This window comes from Coptis chinensis, chromosome 3 (genome assembly GCF_015680905.1).
Source record: "Coptis chinensis isolate HL-2020 chromosome 3, ASM1568090v1, whole genome shotgun sequence".
Lineage (NCBI taxonomy): Eukaryota > Viridiplantae > Streptophyta > Magnoliopsida > Ranunculales > Ranunculaceae > Coptis > Coptis chinensis.
The window spans coordinates 4,808,391-4,818,836 of NC_141458.1; the positions used below are offsets into that span (position 1 = coordinate 4,808,391).

The 10,446-nt window shown below is 34.2% G+C and overlaps 1 long non-coding RNA gene across 1 annotated transcript; it reads left to right on the forward strand.

The window, feature by feature from the left end:
* Positions 1-4,462, forward strand: LOC147507438 (uncharacterized). Its single transcript, XR_015216192.1, has 4 exons — positions 1-438; positions 1,309-1,441; positions 4,035-4,207; positions 4,344-4,462. It is a non-coding gene; the product is annotated as an uncharacterized LOC147507438 (long non-coding RNA).
* The last annotated feature ends 5,984 nt before the right edge of the window (positions 4,463-10,446 follow it).

The window sequence follows — 10,446 nt, forward strand, 5'->3', positions numbered from 1 at the left end:
TATCCGTTAGTAAATAAAACAATCGTTAGAAAATATCGCAAATAATAATTTTAATAATTTTGATTAACTTGGTCACGGTTAGTGCGGTATTGTATAACGTTTGTATCCGTGAGTAAAGTAATAAACCAATTAAAGAAATAGCGAAAAGGAAAGAAAAGAAAGAAGCGGGCAATTTTTGGGTAGGCACCCATCTCCCCCTTTTGATTCTCTCTCTCTCTCATTGTAAACCCTAGCTAACAGTTAGAACAATGAATTTCATCGCTCCCCGGTAAACTCTCTCTCTCAATTGATCGAAATGGAAATCCGTCGATCTCGGATTTCGCTGTAATTAGAATCTGGATCTCAATCGAGCAACTAGTTCCAGCAGGAGGTTGGCGCATCTTGTTAGGCATGGAGAAGCATTCTTAAAGGCTATTCCCAATTGCAGCAGCAGATTAGGTAAGCTCCCTCTCGTTCTCTTTTCTATCCGTGTTCTTCAAATTTGGTAATACGGTGGTTTAATTTCTTATTTTTTGTTCCAAGGTTTTTTAAAGAGTGATTTTTCTCCAAGTGATTTTTAAATTATTGAGAGAAGACTTTTAGTAAACTATCATGTGTTTTCGATTATAAATTCCTTTCCTTTTTCCTTTATCTCATATTTGTAGTGTTTACTTATTGAAGGGTGTTTGTCTACTGGTTTTGCAATAGTTTCCCTGTTGCGGCTAAGTCTAACTTTGACGTAAAAAGTTAAATCTTTATTGGTTTAACAGCTGGGGTTAGAGCTTCTTTGTGCTGTTTTGATGTATCATGTGTATATTAGACTTTAATGACTTTGTTTCCTTAACAAAATGAATGAGGTTTTTTTGTGATATTCCGGTTAGGGAAAAACAGTGAAGAGAATTATTAGAACATTATAATCATGACAAAGATAAAAACAGTGAAGAGAATTATTAGAACATTATAATCATGACAAAGATAATCTGTTTATATGTTACGAGGTTATGAGAGTCTCAAGGAATACGCCCTTAATAAACATTTGATGGTTGATTTTATTTTATACTTTTGTGGCTATAAATTGAACATGTGTTGGCTGGTCTTCCCCATGTTGGACAGTTTATATGTTATATATGCACCTAAGACTCTAAGGCACCATGAATATCCTAATGAATATACCCCTTATTAAACAATTAAGTGGCTTTATTTTCTACTTTCCAGTGGGTCAACATGACTGCAAAGAGCTGATCCACTGCTTTACCCATCCATTTAATACAACTAGAGGTGTTGTTTCAAGAAATTAACTACATGAGTAGCATTTTTGTGCATTTTCAGGTTGTGCAAGGATCACAGTCTAACATTGTAGACCTGTATTGCAAGGAGGAGCTTCTCGCCATCTCTCAATGGCTGATATAGTGACTCCAAGTTTGAAGGAGGTTACTAGGTGGTGTGAGTTAGGACATAGTAGGTAATGTCTATATTGACATGGTACACTTGATAGTCTTGAAACTTCATGATCCAATTTCTTCTAATTTTAACTTGGTAGTTGCATCTCAAAAGTTTCCCAAGAGATTTGGGAACTCTCAAATAAGGTTTTTTGTGAGGTGTCATAAAAACAAAGGTTCCGAAGAAAATCGGTTTCGTGAAATCCTCGATGCAAGTTATGGTCCTTCATTGCCTGGATTAGTAGCAACGAAATGGGGATTAGATGTGACATTGACTGATAACTCAACCAGATCATAGGCAGAGTAACACTTGTTTCAAAGAGTAATATCTGAGTTGATAATTTTTGCTATCTATATATTGGTGTATATTATTGTATTCAAAGTATGTTTTAATCGGCAATTCCTTTTTAAAATTGCATTAAGAGTAAAATTTTATGATGCGGAGGCTTGGTTTGAGCATAGTTTCGGACATACATATATAGAATTTGGGAATATGAATAACCTCAAAAAATTATTAGAATGACAGTTTGTCCCGTTATTTTGTTCTATTTTTATCTTTTTTTTTATTGAAAGATGTCTTTATCTTCTGTGAATAGAACCCTCTTTGTTATTCTATGCCTCTACAAAGATTGCCCTACTCTATATACCTCCATCATATATGGCTTCATTTTCTTTCTTCTTCCCAGATTGGATCACTTCTTGCCATATAGACACTAATTAAATTACCGATGTTTTTTGAATTCCCGACGCGTCTCCATGGTAAAGATACAATCACATCCTTAAATTATTTCCCTTTCCCTTTTTGAGTCTGTGTGTTAGTTGTGCGCAAATTTTAGACTTCAAGGGTGACTAACTGACTATCCTCCACTTTGTTGAGCCTTAGTGTTGAGTTTAGGCATGTACTAATTCATCGGCTTTCGTTCGATTTATTTGCATGTTATTTGTGTGGGTTGTTAGTGTCTCAAATCCTTACTCCATGAATGTTTCTAATTTTGCTCTACAGAGTTTGGTCGAAGAAAATGGACAAGATTGGTCACAAGACATAATTTCTGCCATCTTTCTCATAGTAATGGAGGTTTCATATCTCACATATTCTATTAAGGTAACATATATGTTTCCATATAGCTTAATGTCATTGTAGAGTCAACCTTGTGTATGTGTATTTCTTATGCATTTAGATCTGCCCATCTTTCTTTTGCATCTTAGTGTTTCGTTTCTTAGTAAGTGGTGAGCCACAAAGGAGCTAGTGTGGATTTCCCTCGTAGTGTATTAATGCACCTTCAAAGTAAATTACTTAGTAAGTCGAATTAGAAATTAGAGATCTCGTGAATTCTAGTGTGAGGTTGGTTGTTTATTTTCACTCAAGTTATATTGGTTGTACATGCCTTCTTGCTGGAAGTTAAAACTTGATAGAGGTATTTGGAAGTTCTCTACTTAATATCTTATCATTTGCAAGATTAGTTATATTAAATATGGGGTTCCTGAATGGAAGTGGGTAGTTTGTTGTAGAAAAAGGATTCTCTTGTTGGAGCTGAATTGGATATTTTAATATTGAATTAATCTTTGGTGCTAATATAATGATAGTACTCATGGGTTGGAGTACAATAGGGATAATATGCCAAGGCTTTAGATATGACACAGTAAATTTCCTTACACTTACAAAATGATTACTCAAAGGTATTTAGGTTTAATTAAGTGGTCGATAGCCTTAAATATGTTTTGGTTTGCAAAAGACAAATGTGTAGTTCTTGGGTTCATTAGAAATCGATACCCTCAATGAACTTGCCCTTGGGGGGTTTGTTTAATATATTTTTCTTAGCTTATGCAGATATTGTATATCTTGTTGCATGCAACTTCTTGTACATAGTATCTTGTTCTTGCTTCTTTGGACCATCTTCACATTAGTTAACTCTGTCATTTCTTTTATATTCACGAAGTGACTAGCAAATGCATCCAAGAGCTTCAGATGCGTTTTCATAATGGCTATTCCCCTTTTCTTTTTCGATAACTAATGAAATTTGTGTACTTAGGTGGCTAAAGCTTGATGTTGCAAGGATATGAGGGCGCCATTGGCTTGAACCGTTGCTCTCACCCGGTTCTAGTTCGGACATACCGACATTTGCACCGTCAAATAATCTTTCCTTTCCTCTCTTGAATGTGGTTAATATAGCAAGGTATTTCCACGGACTTTCACATTTACCTTCGATATAGATATGTCCGCTAAAAGTGGCTTAAAAATTGGTGCGTATTTATTTGTACCCGAAGTTTTTTCTGAATGGGCACACACAAAATACACCTTGAACTATAAGCATAAAACCCGATAGGCCGAAGTTTTCTGGATTTAAAGATTTTGTTGGACTGGGTCCATGCAGAGTGTGGGTTGCAATCCTTTACCTCCCCGTGAAGTGATGTTTGTGATGTCTGTCTAGAGAGAGCATGCACTGTAGTAGGGGAAGGTATTTGTTATATTCTCTCCTGTCATCTTATTACTAATCCCTCCTTTTGTTGCTATTTATTCACCTAGCTCCTTCTACATGTTTGAGATTAGCAAGAATACCATTATGTATTGAAACTATACAACTAGAACCTATATGCCTATTATGTTGTACGGACTAGTATTTTGGTTGTGTTGTGATTGTTAGGGGTTGGTTTTGTGTTGGGTTCTTTTTCAGAAACTACAATGCAAGTACTCATGGGTTAAGTTGGAGTATAATGGTGACAATATGCCGAGGCTTTAGATATGATGCAGAAGTTTTCTTACTCTTACAAGAATGATTGCTCAAGGGTAGGTAAGTGGTCTTAAAACAGTTTTTTGCTTTGGCGTTTACCCAAATTGTATTGCCTATTGAGAGGTTGTTGCTTGTTGCCATTTTTTCGATTTCTCTCTTAAATGCTTTTTGAGGCCAAAAGCTATCCTTTGTGCAGGTTGTTGTTTTGCTGCAACTGTGGAGCCTTTTAAATGTGCTCTCGCTTCATTTCCTACTTAAACAAATCATTCTCTTTACTTGAAGATAATATGGAGGAATGTTGAAAGGCTAGATTATGAAAGCGTGACTTTTGCTCGTTTATGTTTGTTTATATATGTCGTTGAAATGAATCAAGGAAGGAAGTAGGAAAATTTCTTTAGCTTTAGTTTTTATGTTTATGTAAATTGGGATTTGGGTGGATTGGAGGCTTTGTTTCTATGTAAATTGGGATTTGGATTGGTGGATTTGTTTCTATAAAGTTTAATTGGTTGGTTTTTCTTGTTATTCTTTTGTTGTTGTGGAGTGTGATATATTATGTAAGATGGAATAATCAGATCTGGGGCTAGAGCTATAAGTGCAGGGTGGAAACAATTTGATCCCATAAAAATTTTTTTTTTTCCAGGTTTACAATTTAGTAACGGATATATCCGTGACATACCAAATCATTTTTCCCGCTAATTATTAGAAATGTAACAAATGCATCCGTTAGTGACTACAGCCCGCCAAACTTTACTCACATTTATATCCGTTATAAACGACCAATTTGATTGACATTTATCTGTTACAAATATTTATAGTAACGGATATATCCGTTAGTAAAATTTTACTAACGGATATATCCATTAGTAATTTTTGCCTAAGTGACTGTAACACCCCAGAGCTAACGAATATAAGCGTTAGTAAAAATATAAGTAACAGTTATAACTGTTGGTAAACGCCTCTTTTGGTGTAGTGCGCGCGATATTTTATGTCGAATAGTGGTAGTACTCACATAATAGCGTTCGTGTGGGGGTTACTTGGTATGCGATATCCCGCTTAGGGTAACTACGCATGGAGTGGTTCATTATGTGAGGGGAGGCATGTGGATGTACATGTTCGGCGTTAAGAAGCGATTGTGGTAGCCAGAGAAACTAGGTAAGACATAGAGACGACGTGATTCTAGAGACACTCAAAGAAACTCTAAACAATGATTGTGATGATATATCAAAGTGTACGTTAAATCTATAATAAATAATTTATTGTGATTTAGGTTGCATTCATAATGGTTTTGCAGAATAATGGGTTGAATTGATTATTTATGTAGGTGTGACCCACTCTGTGATTTAGCTTACACCAATATAAGTATAGAGTAAGTTTTAGTTTGGTTATTCTATTATTAGATATAGTTGATCTAGTACGGTTTGAAGTTAAAGCACCTCAGTGGAGGAACTACATGCCTTATTATTATTGAATTGGAAGTTAAGGCGCCTCAGTAGAGGAACTACCTACCTTAATTATTGTACTTAAGGATGTTGTATTATTCGTTGAATGTTAAGGCGTCTCGGTGGAGGAACTAACTGCATTATTTATTAGGTATATATATATATTAGTATGTTTTGTATTTTAGGGCTACTCATACCAGCATTATTTATAAGCATTATTTATAATTTGCATGTTTGCTTATCGGGTGTGTTCATTAAATGAACATAGTTGATAAGTCTTGATAGGATTAGTGTTGAAGAAGGTTGGTTGCTGCTTGTGGTTTGCGTTAGCGTCTCATTACAAGATATGCTTTGTTTTCCCTTGAAGTATAATAGATTTTCAGTTGATACAATGTTTTTGTATTTTCAAGTTGTTATTATAATTAAAGAGTTGTTGAAAAGAAATTTGTAACTTAATCATATTTGTGAAAGTGTTATAATGAAGAGGACTTTTGTTTATTTAAAATTTTTATTGGTTTCAAATTATTAGAATAATTAAATAGATTATGGGTTTTTGGAAGTGGAGAATGCATTACACCTCAAAAATCAAAGAGTCGGGAACAAATATTGTTTTTCTGATTTTGTCAAAATTTGGGGTGTGACAGTCTACTTATGTCCCAAGCAATTTAATTTTTGTTATTCCCATAACGGGTGGAACTCATATAGGAGTTGCGTCTGTTTTTCTTTACCTATATTAGTATGTTCTAAATTTGTTTTGCAGATGCTCTAAAATTTTCACGTGTTTCCATGGTATTTTCTATTCTTTTATTTCTATACTTTGAGGACAAAGCATGTTTTTGTTTAGGGGTGGCATAGAAACACGCGGAATTTAAGGCACCTATTAGGATAGAAACACGCGGAATTTAAGGCACCTATTAGGTGCCTTAAATTCCGCATGTTTCTATGCATACTATATATATATATATATAAATTAGAAAAAATACACTTTGCTTTCTAGTAAAAAAAATTAGAAAAAATAATACAAATATAAATAAAAAGTATTTATAATATGCACTTAGAAATATTGGTATTGTTTCTTTTTCTGTGGTGATAGTAGTCTAGAAGTTTCATTTTAGCTCTTAAATTAGAATAGTTTTTAGAAACTTAGGTTAATATGTAGGTAATAGTCATTCCATCTTTTCATAAATATATTGCATGAGCATCTATGTTTGTATTGGCAGTAAGTTTCTGAAATCTAGGTTAGAATATTTATTCTACAAATCCTGTGAGAATATAGCCTAAAATTAAAGTCTTATATGAGTAAATTATCTGAGTAATGACACAAGCTAGGGAGAAGTAAATTCTGAATAGAGAAATCACACTTCTACTTGCTTGATCACTATACCATATCCTAAGCGAGAATTTAGGCCCTTTTTGGATCGATATAGCCAAAAATTCAAAATTATATAAAATTATTTTCCGATATTTTCCCCTCTTAGCCTTTCTTTAACCTTTTCATAAACCACAAATTCTTTACCTTTTTATAAAAACAAAATAAAAATAAAATCAGCATACTCATTTTTTAATGTATCTAAGAAGTAGGATGAAATGGAGAAAAAAAATAGAGAAAGACATGTGGAAAACCAAGAATTTGTTAGTTGCTTCAAAGAAGAAAAGAAAAGAAAGTTTTCATCCAAAGAAAAGGAAAAAATAATAATAAATAAAATAAAATAAAAAGTTAGAACTCCAAAAATAGAATCAAAGAAGTCAAAAGCCAAAAGCCAAAAGAAAAAAAATGGCTAAAGATGGAAACAAAGTGTAGAAGCAAAGTAAGAATAAGGTTTTCTCTAGTTACATATTTTGAAGATCCTATTATCTCAGACTTGTCATTTTGAATATCTATTTTCTTCCTTCTTAAACCATCACCTAATCCCCACAACACCTAATAAAGACATCTAACTCAATTAGGAATAGATTGGTGTGATAGTAAGTGGCAGATGTGTTTGATCGACCTCGGCTCCCTTGTACATCATTAAGATTGTGAGGAAAAGTGTGCCCACTTCACACTGGAGTGAGCAAAACTTGAGTGGAAAAATCAGAGTATTTTTGTCTTAACATATTTGTGAGGACTTACTTAAGGACGGTATTCAAAAGTTTCAAAAATAGATCTGTTATTGCATTTCATAGCATAGTTCATTATATATATGTTTTTCCGTAGATGATTTGATTATTATGCACGTATTAGCTTAGGTTTCGAATTGATTATTCTTTATTCATTTATAACACCCCGTCTTTTCTTTTATTTTTTCTAGTATAATAATAATTAAGTAAAACAAAATATATGATAACTATTAGTTAAGGATAAAAGCCCCGTAGGTAAATAGATAACTTTCATCCTTGTTTTTCGGTGGGGGTTTTTAAAAAAAATAAAAAAGAGATTCTCACGTAGAGTTTTTGGGAAAACACAGAGAGTTATACACAAAAAAAAAAATAAGAGACGGAAAGGAGAGTAACATCAGTGAGTGCAGTGGTTGCTGTTTGAGAGTAAAAAGAAAAGGTTTTGAACGAGTAAGATCATCTTTTTCGCGCGACAGTCGACTTCGGTCTTTCGGGGTTTTTCCGCTTTCGGAAATCTAGCTGTTCGGTTTACAAACAGTGAGTAATCTGAAGATGTTATTTTAAATTTTTGTTTTCTGCTAATCATATCTGTAATAGTGATTTCCTTATTTGATATCTTGTAAACTCTGTTAATGGTGCTGGCTATTAGATAAAATTTTGAAGTACTACAGTTGTATAAAATTCAAAAATCTCAATTTCATGATTGTTATGCTGTGATGAGGATGAGAATGTGTATTAGTAAATACCCAATTCATTGTTTAATTTGATTCGAATAGAATTCTATTACCAGGGTTTTGTTTTATTGTTATTGTTGGTCAATCTGTAGGATTTTGTTGGTGGTTGGAAGTGTTTTGTGGTAAGGAGATGATCTATATAGGTTGTGTGGGTTGCCGGGGAATGATTGGTAGTGGTGGAATTATGGTATGAGCGCTGTGAAGCTTTGAACAGCCATTAATGGCGGGTCGAGCGCGAGTTGTGAATTGTGAGGGTATTGAGATTTGAGGATATTGGCAGATTGGGTTTTTGGTAGGAATTAAAACCGTGTGGTTTAGTAGTGGTGGCGAGTGGTGGTTGTGGTGGCTGTGGTGGTGGAGGCGCTGGTGAAGTGAGGAGGAAGAAGAAGAAGACAACGTCCTGTTCATTTCGTTTTGGTTGGGCTTGGGCTTGGGCCGAAATATGGCATGTGGTCTTAAGTGTTTTGGTTGGGCTTTGGCTTGGGCCGAAATATTGCATGTGGTCTTAAGTGTTTAGTTGGGCTTGGAAAGGTTAAAGACTATGGGACTTAGTCTTTGGGTTTTTGGGGTTAGATAAGTTTAGACTTCTTGACTGTTGTTGACCCTTGACCGGTTGACTACTGTTGACCAGTCAACCCTTTGACCAGTTGACCAGGGTTAACTTTGACTAGTGGACCAGGTGTGACTTTTGACTGTTTGCTAGGATTAGGTCCGGTAGGATAAGTCTAAGGCTATTAGGGTGTTGGGCTTTAGGCTAAATCTATATTTTTCCTAAGTGTGTACGTGTATTAACTACTGATAACCCGTAAAAACAATAGAATCCTAAATATTAATGCTACAAGAACACTAATACGTAATCCTACCGTTCTTACGTTTAAATCAATTCTTCTTCTTACTCTCAAAACATAATCATGCAATATAGTGAGTAAGGAATTCGTTCCACTCTTAAACCTTAAAGACTTAAATAGAATTCAATTATTCAAACACAAGGAACAATGGTGAGAGTAATGATTTGATGTGAAATTTCTATTCTACCATTCCCAACAATTGAATCTAAACAAGACATAATATAAAGATTTGAACTTTATTTGTTTAAACTCAATTTGAAACTACTCATGCAATAATTGAATTAAACTAATAATGACAAATAAGTAAATCTAAGGATTTAAGCTAATAAATAAATGAAAATGAAACTAGATTATGGAGAACTAATTAACTTTATTTATCTAATAGAATAATAAGAACAAGATATGATTGAATGAATAACAACTATTTTATTTATCTAATGAATGATATTCAATGATTTAAATAACTAATCTAAAACAAAGAATGAAACTAATTAATGGAATGAAAACTAAGTAATTAACTAATCTAGATCTAACTTTTCTAACCCTAAACTCCATTAACATTAGCTTCCTAACCTAACTGCCATTAACAAAAGAGTCAAGCTTTTGTTTTATCTTTCGGATCCAAAAATCGTGCATGGGCTTGGAGCCATGTTTTTGGTAGGAAAATCGGGCCCAAAACCCAATTTCTTTAGTCCAAAATGGGCTCCTCACCTGCAGTTGGTTTTGACAGATGTTTCGTCCCTTCTGCTCCTCTGATTGGTTCAAGGCTTGGTCCATTGGAAAGCTCTTTCCGAGCCGGTCGTTTTGACATAAGGTAGGCCCAATTTCAAGGTCTGAGTCCAAAGATATGGTCTTGGAAGTTCTCTTTGTCTTTGTACTGCTGTTTTACGCTGCGTGGACTTTGACTTTTCATCTTTTGACCAGGCTTTACAAAGGCTTTGTCTTCTTGAATCTTGGCCTTTAATCACCGAACTCCTTAGTAACCAACCATTGCTCCTTTATCTCATCAAAGTGGCACATTCCTCGCACATAATTGACTTTGAAGCACGAAATACATAAAACACGTAATCGGTATTAACTCTTTACTTATTACTCACATAATTGGTCTAAAAGTATGACTGCTAAGGGGTTAAAACTACAGTTTTGGGCTCTTATCAACCCACCCCAAACAGCATTTTGTT